Source organism: Numida meleagris, chromosome 3 (assembly GCF_002078875.1).
Source record: "Numida meleagris isolate 19003 breed g44 Domestic line chromosome 3, NumMel1.0, whole genome shotgun sequence".
Classification (NCBI taxonomy): domain Eukaryota; kingdom Metazoa; phylum Chordata; class Aves; order Galliformes; family Numididae; genus Numida; species Numida meleagris.
In genome coordinates this window covers 87,894,804-87,917,657 of record NC_034411.1, presented here as the reverse complement: position 1 = coordinate 87,917,657, position 22,854 = coordinate 87,894,804, and positions in this window count along the sequence as shown.

The window sequence follows — 22,854 nt, the reverse complement described above, 5'->3', positions numbered from 1 at the left end:
GAGTTGGGGCTGGCTGTCTGCATTGAAGAAAAGAGAGGAGAGAAACCAAATCCTTACTGCTGGCAAGCATTGTAACAATTCTGAAAAGCTTTAGGACTGTAGACACCCCATCAGGTAGAGATTTGTCTATTCAGCTTGTGGCTGTTGAAGAAGAAATATATCATCATCATGCAAATTAATCTGTTCTGATTACCTGACAGTCGCTATTAGGCAATCAGAGCTAACAGATGTACAAACTGCATAGTTAAGAAGCAACTATAAGTGGTTAGGCAAATCAGACACCTAGCAGTGAAGCACTTCAATATTGTGTAAGTGGAAAAAAGACACTATAGCATTTAATTTCAGTAACTATATACAATCTCCATAGTTGCCTACGCTGAAAACATCTTTTTCATATATTATTAAATGTTTCTTTTTGGACATGAGGGAATTTATGCTTATCAGACATATCTTTGTAGTACTTATTTTTTACCTGAACATATTTTCCAATCTCTTTGGTAAAGAAGATAGAAATACCATTTAAAGTGATCAAATGGAAATATGTGTCTCTACATGTACAACTTTCTACAATATTGAAATCTCAGACAGTAGAAGTTCCAGGCTTATTTTAATTCTTAAACTAATTTGGCAACTGAAAACCTACTCAGAATTTTTCTATTATGTCTTGCAATTAGGTGCAGTGTTTTTGAAAATAAATCACTAGAATAATTTTCAAAGATTTTAGGAATTCTTCTTAAAACCCAACTAAAATACTTCTCCTACCAGCCTTTGTCTTAAACGTCCTACAGTCACAATAAAATAATCGGCATTTTGGAAGCCACATCCTGAACGCAGATATTTCACCTCCGTTTTGTAATAATGTTCAGCTCTTTTCTTGGAAATCTCGACCTCTTTGGTACTCAAGTCAGATGTGTAGCATTTCAGACTTGTTTTATTTAAGACTCTACGCCTTTCTTTTATTCATTTCATTGTGCAAGTAATCATGTTTTCGAGGTGTTATCTCTGTTAAGTACTTCATGACCTATTGTACATCTGTCAAATCTATTTTTGAAAATGTGATACTCTTTAGGGGAATTCTGAGGCACTCATACAGATTCCTGCTGGATTAAGTGCTGTAATGAAAATGCTGCCCAAGTGTATTTTATACTACAGTAAGTACTTATTTCAGGATTCAATTATACCTACAGGAATATATTCTGTGTCTGATTATCTGGGAATGCCAAAGGTACACAGTGTTCTGGCAGAATGACTTCAGTTCTGCTAACTAAGTTAATGCTTTTGAACAAGAGATTGGGTGAAATGTTACGTGTGGGCTGAACTTCCTCTTGCGGTCCACCAAACAAGGGTATTTACTTCATGGAAGTGAGAAAAAAAAAAAAGGCTGCTTATTTTGCTCCCTTACACATGTGCTCTTCTTAGCTTTTCCACTACAGCTACATCAGTGGAAACATAGCTGTTGGATATTTTTTAAATTATGGCTGAAGGAAAAAAGGGAAAAGAGCTAGGCCAAGGTCTTCCTGGAGTAGAAACAACGAACAAGAAAAAAAAAAATTAGGCAAAAGGATGAGTTACCTTAATATTTCATTTTGACTATCTTTTGGGAAATAGCAAACTTAAATTCCTACTCTGTGTTTGATTAACACCGATTAAGGAAAAATAACTAATATTTTTGTCTGTGTTTCTTGCTTTTTGCATAATTCACTCATGTTGAAATCAGTAACAGCCTCTTCCGCTTTTCATTCCAGTGAGCTCTTTTGATGATGCCTTGATGTGCTTTCAATAGCTGGTTTCAATTTTACTGGTTCAGTGGGCTACTTGAAGATACCTCATTCAAACAAATTTAATTTTACCAGCAGTTTGAACTGAAGCTTGTTATTTTGCTTAGATGTTGGATCTGTGAGTTACTCATTGCTCTACATCCTTTTTTTACTATCTCTCATTTACTTTCTTTTTTACTATCTTGTTTACTATCTCTCATAGTTAATGATTCTCAAGATATGATTTTGTTAAATGTTTTTTATTAAAAAAACTTCATTTTTAGTACCAAACATGTTGTTATGCTCATAAAGGATAAAAAATATAAAGAATCACTGGATCTGGTGATGTAATTACTTCTAAATATTACTTTTTATTTAGAATATTGCACCTTTTAATCCTGTAGTAGTTTTAGTATACGTTACTTAGTGACCTTTCCTTTTGCCTTTATTAAAAGCAAGCTAACACATTCCTTTTCCCAAATCTCCTATCTTTCTGACCTCTTGATATGGTAAAACTTTTTAAACTTAAAAAAAATTTTACAATGTGTTATATGACAGTTCCCACGTAGAACGCTCCATGACTTATCTTAACAGAGTTTAGAAAACTCTATTCATAGCCGATATCCAAAAAGAGCTTACAGACATGCTTAGAAGCATAGATCTTCAACAGATTCCTCTGGGCTGTGATTTTCAATAAGAATAGGGTGCAGGTTTTAGAGGGATTAGACCAATGTTGTTTGAAATAGCAGATATGTTTCCAGGAACATGGGACTTTTTGCTGATCAGAAACACAGCAAACTTCAATCTAATTGCAAACTCTAACTTTTCTGAATTAATTATTTGTCTTAGACAATATAGATGTCTGAATAGATGAGGATGTCAGCAGTGGGATAGGTGAAGTTCTTAGTCCTTAATGAGCAAATTGACAAATTTTTAGTTGAAGCGTGTTCTCCACAAGAATGAAGTTATGGAGGATATTCAAATCTACGCATTGTTTTCACATTTTCCATTTTCAGGTCTCATTTTGCACTAGAAATACCACCTTACAAGGTGATTAATAAATCTGAGATCACATGGGTTTAAACATTCTATTCGATGTATTACAATGAGGTTCCTCCAGTATCTCATTGACCAATGGCAAGCCAGTGATTATGTCAGACAGGTAGTTAAAGAAACCTTTCTAATATATTCAGGATACCAAAACATCAAGTATGAAAGAAATCAGTTTGAAAAGCAGCATAGTCATGACTAAGTGCAGACAGAGATGAGCTGTTCTGCACGTTGTGCAGTTCACGTAACAGTATAGGTTAACATGTACTGTGTGTATTTCACTCTCTTGTTCAGACACGTACTGAGAGGAGTACAATGGTATCGCATAACTGCATTTGACTTGCTGTGCCAGTATCATGGAATAAAATTCATAACATGAGTCAGGAATCTGCATTCCCTATGCAATACATTGAGAAAGCTAGGTGCCTTAGGAGGGTATGGATAACATCAGCCTACATAAGGGATGCAGCCAAAGGAAAGGGTTCAGATTTCTGACCCTTCCACATATTTCAGCTGCTCTGTCAGATGGACTTAGATGCTGAAACTACTATCAGTACCTAGAATATCACATATGCTCTTTGGCTGGCCTGTTCTTCAGGTGAGAAGTGACAGACAGTAGTACTACCTCCATTCCACATTATTGTACTGCCTCTGGTGTGTGGCCCAGAAAGACGAGATTCCAATTTAACCTCAGATGATTTGAATCTTTTTCTTTTCCATTTACTCACTGTCTTGATGAAGGTGCCCAGTTGGGTTGCCAAGAACACAATTTCCACAAATTGTGGAATCAGAAGGACCTCTGTCTGCTAGAGCCCTCTGTACATAAGTGTTGACATTTTTGGAACCATTTGCATTGCACTCAGTAGACAGAATGTAGAGACAATCTCAATAGCAAAAACTGAAATGAATGGCTTATTATTAGATTATGCTGATGGATTTGGCTAGAGAAATGTTACTTAAATCAATGTTCTGATGCTAATTAGTTCTTCCATCTGACTATGCAATGAACTTGACAACAACCACCATCATTTTCACTTTGTGAAGAGCTGTGTAGCATAGATTACAGAAATCTCAGAGTATACTCCAGTTAATTCTATTGACATGACTAAAAATAACAATGTGAGATCATGTCAGACAACGTTCCAGTCATTTTCAGATTATTATTACATTTTGGTTTGTGACTGTCAATGCTAAGTCAATGGAAAACAGTTTTGTTTAATTAAAGTTCTGTAAAGATTTAAATAAAAATGAATAGCTATATAAATTTGTGATACATTAAGATAAAAATATCAGTACCATTCAGAAATGAATCTGGCAATAAAATATTATTTTTTGACTAACAAATTTAGCATTTGGATTCATGATCTTCTTAACAGTTCTCTCATCCAGGCTCCTACGAAGTCCTCAAAGTATGCAGCATGATATATTGTGTTCTATTTAATCACTGAGCATGTGAATAAATGCAAGTTTTTAGATGGGAAAAAGTACTCTGAACTATATTTTTATGGTCTACACTTCCTCACTCATGTCTAAGGAAACACAGATGAGCCCAGCATTAAATAATCTTTTCATGAAAGACTATTATAATCAAGCTGATATTCTTCTCATTTATATAAGCATTTTCTTTTTTTTTTTTTTTTTTCCTATTTTGGAATCTTCTTAACTAACATAACCCATCTGTGACAGCTGCTGTTGATAAAAGTTCTCAAAAAGCTGCTCTGCTTGAAAACAATGCAGACTGCATTTTTTTCTTTTACAACAGTAAAAATTATTAGAAACAATTATTATAAACAATAGTCTGCTATTACTTTGTATTATGCATTTTTTTCTTTTATGCAATTGTATTTCTTTGTAATTATGATTGAAGGACTTAATTTATTAAAATTCAGGATACTTACATAAAGAAAAGGTCAAATTAAGGAGAAAAATGTGTACGTGATTAGGTTCATTACTCATGAAACAATTCCAGAAAGAAGAAAGGATCAAGCTGAAGATTTTTTTAGCAGTTAACTAGGAAATAATATTAGGTATATAACAGAGAGGTAGTAAAAATACCAGTTCAATAAAATTTTGTAAAGCAGACACAGAGGTAAATGATTATATATTAAGAAATAGAGAATAATGTAGGTTGTAATTAAGACTTGTAAAAAATATCTGGTTGCATTTTATACTGATACAAATGATACTGGAATTTTCTATATTTATGTATTATTGAATTATGCTTTCATACAAACACTAACAGGATGAAAGCCGTTTATTCTGGAATTTCCTAAATTCTGAATATCTGAACATGATTGGATTACAATTCTTTTATGTGTAAAGAAGGTCTAGGGGTTTTCATTTAAAGCAAATTGGAATAAAAAGAAAACAGAAAAGAGAACAGAATCTGTCCTTTGATGTCCTAATACACCAGACAAAAATTCTTCCACTTGAACAAATGAAGTAACTAGATAACACACTTAGAGTGGTCGTCTTCTTTGTTCATTATCACTAGGAAGGGTAGGTCACATTCTTAGCATCTGCTGATAGCAGCATGATCGCAGAGGAGGAGTGCTCAGCTCTGACTGCAATGGGCAGCCTTCAGAAACTAAAATTTTTTCTGCCTGGTGATGGACCCCACTGATCTTTCTAAAGTGCCTGGCTTTTTGCCTCTCCACCAATCTGACTGAATACAGGGTTTCTGAACATCTGAATTTTGTCATAAATACCCTTATTTCTTAACTGGAAGAGTTTGAGTACTCTGGCCATCTTCTGCTCTGGTCAGAGCAGTACCTCTGATTGGGCTATGGAATTATGAGTAGTATCAGAGAAATGGCTTCAGCTAACTTCCCTGTGCTAACTAGTGCATTTCCCTTCGGTGCCACAGCACTGCTAGAGAGATGGCACACACCAGGGAACACCGCTAATCACCAGCACAATTCATAAACTGAACCAGTACATTTTGTAGGCAATAAACAGTTAAATCAGTTAAACAGTTCAAACAGTTGGCTTGTAGAGTAGTATCAGTCTTGGAGACGTGAGTTTTCACAGCCTTGCAGCCGGGGGCCTGGTCAGTCAAGGGATGTTGGTGAGCAGCCTACAACCAGTCCATGCTGTTTCAGGTAGCTGCAGCAACAGCAAAGGAAGTTGCAATTACAGGGCAGGTTATAATTTCTGAGTTGGTAGCTTAACTCTCAGCCAGATTTGGACACATTTTCACTAAAATCATACCCCTCTAAGCTAAAGGCCACCATATGCTGGCTGAGCTGGCAATCATCCCTGACACTATGAAGGCATGAGCCATTTTCAAAGAAAAACTCACCAAAGAGATATCATTTTTGTAATGTGGGAAAAGAAATGCACTTCTTTTAAAGCTGCATATTTTTGTCTCTAACTTACAGGGGACCACAAACGAGGTTTGCCTGAAAGTTTCAGATAAAGAAACACATGCCCCATACGATCACTTGGGTCTGAGGAGGACTACTGACTTGGACCATTTCAGATCAGATAGTTACACTTCAGCACTGAAAATGAGATTTTATAGTCAGAAGTGTCAGAAGGCAACTTTAAATAAGCAGAGTCTGTAATAAATGAGCCATGTCTGTAATAAAAGACTGCACATACACATATGCACACAGACATGTACTTCCTCGAAAACCTCATCCATGCTTGCTTGTCTACTTCTGGACAGACAGAGAAGCTGGCTAGACAGACGGGAGGAGCACAGAGCAAGCATGAGCTGTCTTGAGTCAGCCAGAAATGAGGCTCCCATCACTGCAGATGCTGCTTATGGGTCACAGTCATGCAACACGTGTGAATGATAAACTCGAGAGTTATGAGTCATTAGAACAACTTAGAGGTCTGTGTTTGCAGGCTTGACCGGAGGGTAGCAGCACAGGCTGGAAGCCAGGTCTGCTGATGATGATATGGCAGGTGGCACTCTTCCTTTCCTGTCAGCACTAAATGAACTCCACTTTAGTGTTCTCTGAATGAATGAATAGCTGTCAAACAGGAAAAGATCCACCCTAAGATAGAAGTAAAGAGGCAGTCTTTCACTGCACCCCTTGACATCATTCCCATTAGGCTAGCTGCCATGAAGAGTAGAGAGAAATGTGGACTGTGTTTGTTAGAAGCATGGGTGGCCTGTTTAATGCCTCTAGTAGTGTGTGGTTATTAACGGACCTTCTCAGAGGGAAACTACCAAAATTGCGTACTGAGACAGTTCAGCGGAGATCCCATAGACTGGCAGCTTCAAGGATTGCTTTATAATGAACACAGGGCCCTAAGAACAAACCAAATAATATTATTAAAATTAAAAATGTATTAAAAGAAGGGCTTTATGATAGTGTTTGGACCATTTTTCAGGTTTATTGGCTGACACTTGCCTCCCTGCTGTTCCAGACTTTCCCACAAGCACTGCCACAGCTATAGGCTTCAACAGCCCTTCATGTGCTCTTGAGGCTCTTCTGCATTAGGAACTGCACATAGAGCTCTCTAATTGTGCCACTTTTGTTTTCTTTTAATAAAAAAAGTAAGATAAACTGGGCAAGCTCCTTTCTTGAAATGAAAGAGGAGTGACAGCAACAAAAACTGACATAGAAAAAGACCAAGAATACTTTTTTATTTATGTTTTATGCTTTTTTTTTTCTGGTTTCCACTTATATTGCTTAATGTTTTTCTCTTATTACACCTTTGGGTTCACCTAGCCCCCCATGCTGACTCAATACTATCACTGATAGCCATGTAATGGAGGTCGCCTATGGAAACAAAAGAGAGAGAGAATGAATTCTGGCTTAGGAAACAATAGCTTTCTGCTTTGGGTAGTGGGGAATTAAGGAGTGGATAAGTACATGTTTCGGCTGTCTGAGAACTGTGTAGGTTCTATATGCAGAAATGAATCATTGATTTACTAGCGCTTACATTTCACTAGTCTACAGTTGCTCTCCAAACGTTAATGAGCTAAGCAATAAATATGATGGTGATACTACTTCAAACTTGTTCTTACAAGTAATAAATAGTGCAGGAGAGTGTTCTAGTTTTTGATAAATGGATGAAAAAGGAAAAGGGTTGTCATGATATAAAAAAGTATGTCTGCTGCTATTGATGCTACATTTTGCTATCAATGGGCAGAGATGAAAAAAAGTATTTGCACATAGTGTGCCCTAGTTATAAAACAAGATGTTTCTTTTTTCTGTCATTCTTCATTGTTTTTATTTTTTTATTTAACTTTATTTGTATAAGAAACTAAAAAGAAGCATTGTACATTGGTCTCCTGAAACAATTTAAAACAGCAGCAAACATCTCAACAATGCTCAGAACGTTGTTCTCATGAGGGTAACAGCTGTTTTCAGTTCTTTACTTTCCAAAAAAGAATGAAGATATTCTATTCACAGAAAGCACATCTGAACATAAGATTTAGCCTTGTAAGTCTAAAGGTATTAACACTGTAATGTAATTAAAAGTACTCACAGAATGTCATGACAACGTTTTATAGTGGTAAGAAGGTCTTGTTTTCCCCTGAAAAGTTCAGTTTCAGTCATGCTAAAGCTACACTTAAATTCTGCTGAATTCATACAATAGTTTCATTTGTTCATAAGGTTTCATAAGGTTTCATAAGGTTCAATTTTACACAAAACTTCTGGTGTGAACATTCTTGCTCTGTTCTTTTCATCACATACCTCATGGGTTAAAGTACTAATCAAGACAGTAGCTAATTCATTGTCTGGGTTTGAAGAATTTTAGTCTTCATCTTTAAAGAGAGAGTTAAAAGTTATGGAGCATTTATATAAGCATACTTCCACTAGACCAGGGACCAAAACACAAACATCGGTCACTTGGGTGAATAACTTACCCAAACCATTATCACTGCCCATCTCTGTTTCAGTTAATACTCTCTTAGAGCAATAGTGTTTATTGGTATTTATATTACATCAGAAATACAAATCAGCCCTGTCCCATTTACTGCTGGATCTGGCTCCTTAGCCTCCTCCCAGCAACAGTATTGAGACTGTCCTGCAGACCTAGAGTAGGCTAATGTGGGTATGGTAGCTCATCTTCATTGTGCTCATACCTTATCTTCTGATTTGGAAACCACTGGTCCAAGCATTACTGTGTTCATCTGATGATCACATCTGAATTTCATTGATTCAGAACTCTCATGGTGAAAGATAGGATAGTGTTGGATAGTCAAACCTAGCTTTTTCTGAGGTATGTCTCTCCTGTTACTGATAGGCACCTGGAAGCATGTTCTTCATTGCTTAATTATTGAAAGTTTTTCCCACTGGTAATTTGTATCTTCTGCACTGTCATTTCAGCTTCTAATTTCTTGACCTTTCCTCACGAACCAAGAAATCAGACCTTTTTCTTCCTTGCTCATTTCAAATCCTTCCACCAGCTATACTTCTTCAAGTCTAACACAGTTCATTCATTCATTCTGGATAAACCATGTCCTCAAGGTCTCAGATTACTTCCTCTGCTTCTCTTTTTTATTCAAACTACATTTTTTCCTGAAGTGCAAGGCTCAAAACAAGATGCAGTAAGACTTGATCAGAATGGAAGGATTATTTTTCATATCCCAAAATCTGTCAGTCTCAAGTTAGACAAGTTTTTTCTTGACACTTCAGAAACTTCTGAATACTTCTTGTCCTGCAGTAACTTAAGGCTGGCTTATTGGAGGCCTTAGAGCTTTCTCCCCACTCCTGCCACAGCTCCCTGCAAAACCGTGAGGGGATTAATGACTAATTGGACCCAGATGCTTTGACTTTTTCCCATATCTGGTAATTCATTCTGTCACAACAACCATGGAATTAAAATAAAATAAAAGAGTCATTAAGAAACCAGGTTGCAGTATGGAATGATCACTAAGAAGTAAGCAGTCCTTATGTCAGTGACTAACCCAGCCAGCTTATTATAGACCTCCGCCACCCAAACCAAGGCATCACATTTCTTTATTAACTCAACGTAATGTATCCAGGAAATCATCACCCAAAAATTTATTGTGTGGGTAGGGGATTGTAAAAAATAATGGCTTTTTCTATATCACCACAGAACCAAAATACACAATATAATTCTTATTTCCTCACCCACTAATCAAATTAGCATTAATTAATTAGTTTGCTAAAATATTAGGGGTTTAAACGCAAATCCATGGGGAGAGAATGAGTGATAGAGAGAGCTACCACACTGTCATCTACTGGAAAATGCTGAAAACACTCTAAGAAAAAAGCAGGCAGAGCTCTCAAGTAGGACATCTCCTAAAGAAACGTCTGAACTACTGCACTGTTCTTGTAGTGGGTGACTCCATGTTAAAAGGCACCGAGGCTCCCTACTGCCAGGAAGTCTCAAGAGCTCTGCTGCCTCCCAGGAGCCAAGATCTGAGACATTGCTAAGAGAGGACCACAGCTTGTCAAGAATACAGACTACTGTCTACTATTGCTCTTTCATGTGGGCATGAATGACACTGGAAGCTGGAACACGGGCAGAATCAAAGACTATAAAGCCGTAGGAGCACAAGTGAAGAATACTGGTTCCCAAGTTACCTTCTCTTCAATTTTGCCAGCTGGAGGAAAGAAGGAAGCCAGAAATAGATGTATAATGTATATCAGTTCCTGGCTATGTGGCTAGTGCCAGCACGAGGGTTTTGGTTTTTATGACAAAAGAACTTTCTATGAGAACAATAACCTGTTAGGGAGAGATGGGATCCATTTGTTTAGAAGAGGCAGAGCAATCTTTGGCAGCAGGTTGGTCAACCTAGTGAAGTGAGCTTTAAACGACTGTAGGGGTGAGGTCAAAAATGGCAAAGCTCATGCCATTGCAACTGGCTGGGGAATAAGCCAGGCCAACCAGAAGAGTGACAAATGTCCCTTAGCTGCCTCCCATGACATGGGCCAGAAGGCTGGTTACCTGAAGGGTGTGCGTAGCTATGGGGATCCTCTTTAATCCCTCAAGGGAAACCTGCAGCCTGTGCTCTTTTCTTCTCTAAAGTATCAATGCATGCAGCATGTGGAATAAACAGGAAGAGTTAGAAATCTATGTGTCGCTGCAGGGCGATGATCTCACTGCAGTCATGTAGACATGGTGGGACAGCTCACATGACTGGAATGGTGTCTTGGATGGCTATGTCTTTTTTAGGAAAGACATACTGGCAGTGGAGTTGCTCTTTATGTGAGAGAATAACTGGAATGTATCAAGCTCTGCCTGGAGATGAGTGATGAACAAGTGGATAGCTTATGAGTGAGAATTAAGGGACATGCTAATATGGGTGATACCATTGTGTGTTTTTACTACAGGCCACCTGATCAGGAGGAGGAAGTTGATGAGGTCTGCTAAGACAGCTGAAAGTAGCATCACCACAACAAACACTGGTTCTCATGGGCAACTTCAACCATCCTGATATTTGCTGGAAAAGCAACACTGCCAGGTGTACACAATCCAGGAAGTTCCTGCAGTGTGTAGAAGATAACTTTCTGATGCAGGTGGTGGGGGAGCCAAAAATGAGAAACGTGCTTCTGGACCTTGTTCTCACAAACAAGGAAGGACTGGTTGGGAATATGAAGGTTGGGGGCAGCCTTGGATGAAATAAACATGACATAGTGGAGCCCAGGATCTTGCACGGAAGAAACGAGTAAATAAGTAGGATTGCAACCTTAGACTTCAGGAGAGCCAACTTTGACCTCTTCTTGGAGCTATCCAATGGGCTGGAGCACTGGAGGGTAAGAAGCCCGAGAGAACTGGCTTACATTCAAGCACCACTTCTTACAAGTTCAAGATTGGTACATCCTTAAGAGTAAGAAATCAGGCAGAGATGGCAAAAGACCTGCATGAATGAGCAAGGAGCTCATGGGAAAAAGAAAGTCTACAGAATGTGGAAAAGTGATCTGGCTAATTGAGAGAAATATAGGAACACTGTCACAGCATGCAGGGAGGCAACAAGGAAGGCTAAGGCCCATTTGGAAGTAAAAATGGCAAGGGAGGTCAAGGACAACAAGAACTTTTTTAAGTATGTCAATAGCAAACTAGGAAGAATGTGGGCCTCCTACTGAATGAGGAGTGTCCTCTGGTAATGGAGGGCACTGAGACGGTGGAGCTACTGAAGACCTTTGCTTCAGTGTTTACTGCTAAGACTGCCCCTCAGGAATCCCATTCCCTGGTGATAAGAAAGTCTGAGGAAAGGAAGACTTTGCCTTGGTTGAAGAGAATCCAGTCAGAGATTGTCTAGGCAAACCCAGTGTACACAAATCTATGGGCCTTAATGGGATGCACCCATGTGTACTAATGGAGCTGGCAGAAGTGACTGCCAAACCACACTCTACCATTTTTGAGAGGTGATGGAAAATGAGAGAGGTGCCTGAGGATTGGAGGAAAAATGATGACACTCCAGTCTTCAAAAGAGAAGGAGGAGGGCCTGGGAAACTACAGGCCAGTCAGCTTCATCTCTGTCCCTGTGAAGATGATGGAACAGCTTATTCAGGATGTTAATCTCTAAGGAAATGGAAGAAACAGAGGTCATTGGAATTAGTCAGCATGGATTCACCAAGAGGAAATCATGCTTGTCTGATCTGGTAACCTTCTATGATGCCGCAAATGGCTGGGTAGCTGAGGGGAGAGCAGTGGCCGTTGTCTACCTTGATTTCAGCAAGACGTTTGACACTGTCTCCCACATCATCCTTGCAGGTAAGCTTAGGAAGTGTGGGATGGATGAGTGGACAGTGAGGTGGCTAGAGAACTGGCTGACTGGCAGAACTCAGGGCTGTGATTGATCAGTGGCACAGAATCTAGTTGGAGACCTATAGCTAGCGGTGTTCCCCAGGGGTCAGTGCTGGGTCCAGTCTTGTTCAATGTCTTAATTAGTGACCTGGATGAAGGGATAAAATGCACCCTTGGCAAGTTTGCTGACTATACGAAGCTGAAAGGAGTGGCTGGCACACCAGAAGGCTGTGCTGCCATTCAGCGAGGCATTCAACAAAGACTGTGAGGGGATCTTATCAATGCTTATAAGTATCTAATGGGCGGGAGTCAAGTGGATGGCACCAGGATCTTTTCACTGATGCCCAGTGACAGGGCAAGGGGCAATGGAAACAAACTGGAACATAGGAAGTTCCATATTATTTACTTTGAGGGTGACAGAGCACTGGAACAAGCTGCCCAGAGATGCAGTGGAGTCTCCTTCGCTGGAGATATTCAAAACCCACCTGGATGCCTTACCTGTGCAAGCTACTCTAGAAAACCTGCCTTAGCAGGAGGGTTGGACTAGATGATCTCCAGAGGTCCCTTCCAATCCCTACAGTTCTGTCATTCTGTATCCTAACTATGAGTTCACTGACAGTAGCAAAACATGCTTATTAAGGGTATCTTAGATTTGCTGTAAACCAAACACTAGGCTTTAAAGCATTTGGGAATTTCTCATTTCCAAAATTTTTCTTTATTTTTCACTTTGTAAGAACAGTTAAACAAAATTCAAATCAAATTTGCAGCTGTTTTTGAATGACTTAAAACCGCATTTTAGAAAAAGATAGGAAGGAGTAATGATAATTTTTACTGGAAGGAAAAAAAATCAAACTTCAGTAGTTAGAGGGTGTAAGTAGAGCACACATCTAAGTCTCCATTCAAAGCAAAACACTGAAAAATTATTCATGACAGTATAATAAAAATTTAGACAATATAAATCTACTATAAATAGTGACTTTTATTTAAACTCACATGCAGATGAATTTTTGTGAGTATGGAGGACAGGAGATTAAAGATGTTCTGCCAAAAACAGGATTAAAAGATAGAGTTCAAATGTATATTTAAGGCTGGGAAAGATGAGGGATGGTAGTGATTATTTTAGAGCTCCACCAAGCACCTTTGTCCAATTAGTCAAATGCTTTCTTTTTCAGAACAGCTTGCAAGGAGTCCAGAGCTGCTGGCTGGCCTATGGAGCAGACATGAGTACTTTTGCTGAAGACTGTTCATCTTTATTGACTTAAATTTGGTATTCCATAGAGTGAAAGACCCTTGCTACCACTTATTCCAAAAAGCAGAAAGCAGATACAAGAGCTGCATATGAACAAAGTCACTTTGCCTCCTAAGAATTTTGAAAATAGGTTGTTTCAGTTTGTGATTTCACTTTCTCCTAGCTAAACACTGAGCTTGATATTCCTCATTAAGACAAAAGTTTGGGTCATAGCCCAAGGGGTCCATTTCCCTGACTGTTTCAACAATCTCACCCTGGATGTCTGTGTTTCTTACTTTCCTTGTAACTTTGTACATGAGACATGTTCTGCAGCGATCTACACAGGAGTTATATTAGCAAAGTGCTTTTTATAAAGCTGAGGATCTTCAAGTCATGAAGGCAAAAATTAGAGGGCATAAGAAAGCTCCATCTGAAGGTCACTGCTAACATTAATAGGTTATGATAGGAAAGCCTTAAATCAATACTAAGACTAAAAAAACAATGATAACAGTACCTGGTTAAATTTCCCCTTCACAGTATTTCTGAGACAAATTATCAGATTAAAATGTGGGTAGACCATTGTCTGACTTTCCCATTGACAGAAGACCATGGTTATTTGCATATCCAAGATTACTCAGATGATTCCAGAGTCTTGTTGCTTTTTTGATTACATCAACTTGAGAATAAAAAGCCCGCTGTGGGGGATGTCTATTTAGCACTAGAATAATTAACACAGTGATAGCTGGACTGGTATAGCAGTTAGTATCAACATAATGAGTCAACCCAGATTTTGCTTTAACAAACAAAAGGGTTAGGTCAGTACAAAATGTTTAAGTTGGACCTTTTATTTAACCTCTTTTCACTTAAGTAATTTTTTTAAGTGAAGTATTTTCAAATGCAGGACTTAGCATTAGCTGTAAAAGTGAGAAAAAAAGAACTATGTACTGAATTCATTGACACTTGCTGGTTGTTTCAGTCCTCCTGAAACTCCTGTTTCAGATGAGTTTTCAATGTCAGAAAGTTTCTACAGATGTAATTAAACACACTAATCAAGTCATCCCTCAGTTGTCATTTTGAAAACATGAAGAGATTGAGAGTTTTTAGACATTTTCTCCATTTTTCAAGGCATGTTGCAACATCTCCACTATCTCAGCATCCTATGCAAAATGCTAACACCACAGATCTCTATGGCGTCTCTTAGTATCTTTCTCATGGATGAATTTGGAAGAAAAAAATAGGAAAACAGAATAAGAAAATATTTGAAGAGAAACACAAGGGGATAAAAGATACTATGATCACTGTGGAACTACTCTTTCTTGTAGGCTACAGATGAGTATAGGCAGCTACATGAATTATGAAAGCCTAGACAAAAAAAGTAGCTTTTCTTGTAGAAGCCAAACATGTAGAAAGTTAAGCATTTTTACAGATTTTTTTTCAGAAAGGTGGTGTCTTTCTGAAAGTCACAGGGATGAGGTGATCCTGAGGAATGAAGAAGCCATTTCCCCATGGTGCACATCCCAGGTCTCAAAGATGAAGGAAGGGAAAGATAAAGAAATGTTAAGCTGCTCATTCTATTTGAACAGACTTATCTGTTCCAATCTCTGTTCTCCCGTTAATTTGATTCAACAGAAAGCATGTGCTGTCTTGAGGGCTCAGTGTGCTCTCAGTGGGATTACTTAATGGAAATGAAGGAGATGGCAAGGATATCACCATGGGATGAAACTACTGACAGGGGAAGGGGGAAGGGTTTAGTCTTCAGGCACGCACTCTTTTGACAAGCCAGCCATCAATCTCATCTCCTGTGGCTCCTTCAGAGAGCAGCTGTATCACAGGCATGAAAGAAAAACTGCAGGCCACCACAGGAAACACTCCAGCATAACGTCTTAACTGTTCTGTCCCCCTAACCTCACTACATCAGTCTTACAGACAGTCTCTTCTGCTTCCTCACCCAGCTTAGTGGTCAAGATCCCCACCACAGTTGGCAACCTTCTATTGGTAATGTTTTTTTCTTTTTTCCTCTTTCCTTTTTCCTTTTTTCTTTACATTTGGTGGTACAGGGAGGAAGATTGTTTTCGACCATCTTTCCTTATTTCTACATCCCTTTCTCCTTGCCTTCTGCAGTACTCTATTCTGCATCCCATAAAGCACACAGGACAAATCAGTCTATCTTGGATGCTGTGATGCTCTGGCAGGTTAAAAACAAAACAAAAAAAAAAAAAAAAAACAGTGGAAAAGAAGAAATAAAAATGGAAATAAAAACAAAGGCACAAACACACACACAAAAAAAAACAAATACAAATATAAATGCAAAGACAGTTTCAATATGTTCACTCTTTTGGAATTGCATTAGGAACTGCAAGTATGTTAAGAATGGTGTACTTGTTCTTAGATCATGACTCCACTCTTGTGTCAAGCGCTGTTGACAAAGACAGTCAAATCACACAAATTCGTGGCCCTTGGTTCATTCTGGCAGACCATCTACACGATAAATTTACACAGAGCAATTCCATTCCAGAAGAGGAAAAACAACTCAGGCAGGATTAAAGGGAGCATCAGAAAGAGCAGTGGTCACTAGAGTGAAAACCTAACCCCCTTAAAGTCCATTAACTACAGTGGGGCCAGGGTTTCACCCCAGCCTCTTTTTTTTTTCTTTTTCTTTCCTGCTTTAAGTGTGTGATTTGCCAGGGGAAAAGTTCAATTGAAGGCACACAGTTAGACTATACATACAACAAAGAGGCGGGGGGCGGGGGGTGAGTAAAAAGGCAGAACAAAGGATTACTTTAAAGTTAGACCTCGGCTCCTTTAGCTTTAAACAATGAAGGAAAGCACATAGGTTTCAACAGGATAAAAGCAGACTTTATTTTGTAAAGAGATCTCAAGATGAAACAAAGGACTGCAATTGTACCTCCTATCTGCAGATCTGAGGTGCTGAAGGAAGAGAAAGTGGGTGGATGGTTAACAAGAATAGCTTGAAACCATGCTTTGTTAACAGAGTAAAATTAGCTTGCTGAGAACCCTTATTTTCCACATAACTTTTAACATGAGCATTATTTTACCTGTCTCCACCGTAGAGAGCCCATTTACAAATTTGCAGCAAGTAACCACTGAACTTGAGCTAATTTTTCCCTGTCTCCTGTTTCATCCGCTTAATTAATAGCAGTGCATTTAAGTTGGGTTGCTCACATCCACGGCTGGAGGTCTAACACTGCTGTGTGAAATATGCTCTAACCCAAACACCACGGGATAGGTTTGTAGGTAGAAGCATGGGCTGTTTTTTTCAGAAAGCCACTCAGGTAGCTCTATTTGAAATGGGGGCTGAACCAACTACAAGTAAAATGAAAGTGAACTCAATTCACATGTCTGTTGGTTCTTGAAGCTACCAAAAGCCACGTGTGGGGTGGAGCAGAGGAGCACCCAGCTGTGCCCAGAGCTGGAGCTGCAGCAGATGCTGCAGGGAAGGCGATTCCCCTGCCCTCTCCTCACAGCACTGCCACGTTTGTCATATAAATGGGTCAAAATCTGTGATATGTGCATGTTTTTTTACAGTTACGTTTTAGGAGGCGTATACTGTACTTGGCATCATAAAATCTGCTTCAAATCGCAGTTATATTATTAAATGTCAGTTCGTTCTGCTATTTCTACAAACCATCTCCTGTGGGGCACGCAGGAATGTACTTTTGCTCTTATGCGTTTGTGTTTGCTTGGTGTTTAACACCAGGGAACAGGTGTGGTCTGTCAGTGCTCCCAACCCAGAACACCCTCAGAACTCACCAGTCTGCTTTAGAAACATGCTTTGCTTTTTCTTTTCTAGCCTTTTCCGTAATGCTGCAAATGCAAGATACAGACTGTCCCCGTCACTCATTTCTAAATCTGATCAGTTTTTGGCTGGAGCTGCCCTCTACAACTCCACAATGAAATTCAGAAATAGAGATTTTCCACTCATTTTTTTTTAGGGCTTTTCTACCTTGCAGAGCGATTTTCATTATGACTTATGTAATGGCAGGTGTTCTTCTCCCTCACCTTCTTAATGCAGGAAGCATATGGGGCATTACCAACAATATAACCCCTCGGAATGTCTCTACCAGCAAAGATGACAGGAAAGCCAATTGGCCAGTCTGGAGTTCCCTTTCGTAAGGGAAATTCCGTGGGAGTTACGGGGCTTGTATAATAATAGCCTTATTCTAGAATATTTTCCTATATGAACTTTATGTTCAGGCTATGGGTTTGCGGAAAAGGTTTTTAAAAGTCATATAAGGAACTAATGTTTCTAAATAACAATTGAAGAGCATATAGATTTAATTTCATTTACATTTAATTTCAAATAGTCATGTTTTGGGGATTATAGATTCAGACTCCTGATGTTATCAGACCATATTTTTCACAGGTTTTATTCTTTTTTTAAGCGTTTAAGTTCATTCAAATTTATTTAGCAGATCCATCTTTGGAGGAGGAAATCCCTACGTTATTAAATTCAAGGACTCAAAGAAAGGAAGGTAGAAAAATATGTATAACTCGGAAAAATCTGTTGATTAATACTGAAGGACTTTCTAACCAATTTAAAATTAAGATTAATTTCAATCCATTTAATATATGGAAAATCATTTAAAAATTGCAACCCGAGAAGCTATTTCAGTCTTGTAAAGTTCTGCTACACCAGTATGAATCTGTATCTGCACTCTGAATTGTAAACACATTTAACTCTTATCCTCCAAATAAATTCTTTTTAGTCTTTTTTACATGTACACTAGTACTTTTTTAACATTTTGTATCTAGCATCTTTTTTGTGATACAAGAGTTGTAACATATGAAATACAACACAAAATCAATCAAATAAACTTTCAGCTACAGAACAAATACATGTGAGGGAGCATAAAAAAAAGGATTGAATTAAAAATAAATATTGATGCCTGCTTGAAGGTGATACCTCCTAACTCAGCTGAGGGTTTTACGGTCAGAGGCTGGGAGCTGGGACAGATGCACTGCACTGGAGAAGGAGACTGGATGGCTCACTGCAGATGCCATGCTATGCTGAGCCACCAGGCAGCCACCTGCAACAGCACCCAAGTTACAACTAATACACTTGTGCAGGGGCTTGCCTTCGTAAGGCTAGCTAAAATTCTTGCTAGTGCTAGATTCTGTGTTTTCAATTATGTGTAAGTTTTCCCCCACTGTAAGGTCTCATGGCTTTCAAGAAAGATTTAAGTGCTATACTGGAGGAGGGCTCAAAATAGTTTTTCTTTTTTTAAAGTTTTTGGAAACTTAAACCTCTGCAGCCTGATTTGGTTATTTGGAGAAACAATCCTTTAGAAATGACATTTTAAAGTATGGATATGGATATGAATATTGGAAAAGGGGTAAAACAAAAGAAAACAAAAACCGCATGCTCCTATATAAGACGTGTTTAACCTCAGAGCTCCAAAATCGCCAAGAGTCTCGTAACACTAGCAAAGTCCAAAGCTCTCAGTCCTGCTCCAGCCCTCATCATCCCCACTAGTAGTTAAATGAGAAGGTACACCAAGAGCACCCGAAGGCAGCTCTCTGCTCCAACCCCAAGGTGCTCCAAAGCACCAGGACTAGCTGGAGGTTCCCACCCACCTTCAGGGGGTCTCTGGGCAGCTGCATCATTGCCCAGCGCTGGGCTGATCACACCATGCCACCAAATCACCCCATGCTTCTGCAGGGTGGTGGGGTGCGGTCCTCAGTGGAGATGCTCTGCCTGAGGATACAGCCAAGCATGGTGCCTGGTCTCTACAGCAGAGCTTTCTTCTTTTGCCTTCACCCATCTGAAGAGTTTCCAATGACAAGGGCATGAGCTCTGTGCAGGAGAGGACCTGCAGCTTTGCATTTCAGTGGAGTGAACAGTTACAGCCACAAAGACTGAAGGGTACACTGGAGCTAAATACTGAACTTTTCCTTCATTTCTTTTTTTCCTTCAGATTACTTCATTGTAATGGTTCGGCAGTCTACAACAGAGGCAACAGAAATCTGCTCACCAAATAAATATTTAACACCAAACAACGGTGGATACCATAAATTAATAACATTTTAGTGAGCAGTGCAGCTCAGGAAGCAGTATCAACAGTGCACTGTGTCAGTAAGGAGTCTTCTTGAAAGATTTGCTCTCACACAGATGAATATCTCCATATGAATTATTCTCCCTGCTCTGCATTTTAAATTATTATCCCTCTGGCATTCCTGTACCTAATTAATGCAAGGTGAAGCAGGATACAAGTTTGCCAAATGAATTCCACCATTTCTAACATTCAGCAGCCTTATTCTGGGAACACAGAGCAGATAAAATCAGGTTATCATTGAGATCAAAGGTTCTCTGACAATGAGGTACAGAACACTGTTCACTGAAAGTGGAAACTACCATGATTTCTTAGCTAACTACCATTGCACAGAAACTGTTAGGATTCAAAAATGGTAGGGTACACACAGGAAAGTGCCAACTCATTTTTGTTATAACTGTGGAACTTTGACAGAGTCCAAAATATACTCCAAATTATAAGCAGGTGTCAAACTGTTACACTTTCAGTCATCTAACAGGGTCCCATCACTACTCATTAGCCACCTCTGAATACCAGTGAAATAAATAGGTAGTATGTCAGAAGCCATCCATTAGAAGTTGGCTTATTTCCTGAAGTTTGCAAAGTATTCTGTCTCTTTAACATCCTCATCTGTAAATTTAGCCTTTACACGTGTAATTCTCAGAGGTTAGAAATGAGTTCATTTAGATAGACGTTCAGCTTTCCCCAGATCCTGTCTCCATGAGCTCTTGCAGCAATGAGTTCCACCAGCTAAGCACAGTTTTTCCTTCTTTCTGTCAGCCAGCTGATCTTGCTACTGAACAAGGTGATCCACCCAAATCTAGCAGCTGTGGCTTCCTGTGATTCACACGGTGAGGAATGTGCTATTGTGGGGAATTTATGGCCAGACAGGAGCAGCCCCATGGTGCTGGAAGGCTGACCTACACCACACGCTGTGGCTTCCCTCACAAAGTCTGCAGTAACTTGTAGGACGAGTTTACATTTTGAAAGTGGATGAGTTAAGTGCCACCGAGGTATTTTTAAGGATTCTTTGGTATTTTTGAAGTAATTATGTGTATTCCTTTGATGAACTTTGCCAGAAGGCTAATGACTGTAAGCATTCCTACATAACTGGAGTCCTCATTAACGGAGCTTCAGGAATTGTCTTTGTAAAGAAAAAAATGTAAGAGAGCTGCGTGGCTTGGAGGAAATACTGGCCTTATTTCTTTTTTCTTCTTTTCAATGAATAAACTGAGTGCGATGATGCAATGGCTGCTGATCTCTTTCCTATTTAATAGCACAATAGCTATTAATATGCTCTCCACAGCAATATTATGAAACAGCCATTTCTGTGACATTAGGAGGTTATGAGGTTTGCAAGAAAATGCCTGTAAAAATGTTTTTAAAAACCCACTGGATTCTAATATTGCTGCTGTCTTTTTTCTTTTTCTTTTTTTTTTTTTAACAATTGAAAAATTCTCAAAGGAGTTTCTTCACATTCTACAGATTTGCTGAGAGTTATTATGCAATCTGGCTTTGTCAGTAGCATGGACCATTTCAATTGCTTTTCCCAGCTCTGGCCAACTAATGTTATTAGTCTTTATTAAGTGACTAGTAATACTGCAGAGTTTTATGAGCTTATACTACAAGATAAATAGCACAGGTGAAATCATAGAGAATAGATTCATCCTTGAAAACATGACACACGTGGAAAATGCCCATCTTGTACTTGAGAGGTGAACTGTACATTATATAACATCATTTAATGTTATTTTGTATATAAAGTGCATACTGTGTGATCTTTTGAAAGCTAAAGATATCTTTTTTCCAAAAAATCTTCTAAAAGTTTTATCTTTTTCTCATTACGGAACAGTTTTTATTTTTTCCCTCGGAGTAAACCTCTGTGGGATGGAAATTGATGCAAAACAATTTTGCTTCAACCTTATTCGGGGGAAATATTAAAAATAGCATTAACCGAGTAATAAGAGTAAAATGGAACAAACACATAAAAAAAGTATTAGAACATTCTGAAAATGAAAAAGGAAATAAAAAAAGAGTTGGGCTCCTTGTAAACTTTCCTCACAAAGCATTACACTTACAGACAATACAAAACATACTAGAGATTTTTCTTTTTAAACAAATCTGTGATAGCTATGTGGGCAAACAATTTTCTGGGTCACTAATCAGTGGGAGCACAGATGACCCTTTCCCAATGTTTATTACTTTATGGTAGTTTTGGTGTGGTATTGCAATTGTCAGCAGAGCCAGAAAGCACATATGGCCGTTTCTCTCCTGGTAATAGCTGCTCCACCTGATGTGACCTCGATTTGTTTGGCAGAAACTCCGCATGCCCACAAACAACTGCTATTTACTTCACAGTGCCCCTTTCTTAGCAGTTTGACGCTAAGGACTGCTGGCACCCATGTCTTTCAACATGGAAATTGCTGAGGCAAATAAGGAAGCTACAGTTTCTGTACCTGAAGCTCTTATCAGGTCAGTTTTTAATTATCTCAGCCTTGTAGTGACTGGGAATCTCATCACTTACTGTACCAGGTGCTTACTGCACCTAAAAAAAAAACAGGTGTGGAGCCTCCTTTCCAAACTACCTTGCTGCTGCTTTCTTCACCTCGTGGATCACTTGATCCACACCATCCCACCACCCCGCCGGTTTAGCAATACAGAAATGCTGCATCATCAAGTTGGAGTTGATGAACCTTATGGGTCCCTTCCAACTCCGGATATTCTATGATTCAGTGATGTAAATTCTTGAAGGATGCTAATATATGTAATATATTAAGACTTTATGTGTTAAGCTAAGAGCAACCCCTAACTTGATTAGCCTTTTTTTGCATTGGTTTTCCTTCAATGAATTCAAAGTTCATTTGCTATTTTAAGGGAATCTAGTAAGATTTTGTTCTGTGGGAGGGCAGTACAGTGGGAAACAGTGAGGTTTGGCTGGCAGCCGGAATTAGCTGGAGAATTTCTGGTTTTTGGCTGCACTTGCTGTAATAGCAGATTAGTCTATGCTGAGAGATTTAGTGGGCCCTGCACAAAATTAGAAAACCAAATCTGCTTATGGTGGAAACTTCTCTACCATGTAAAAGCC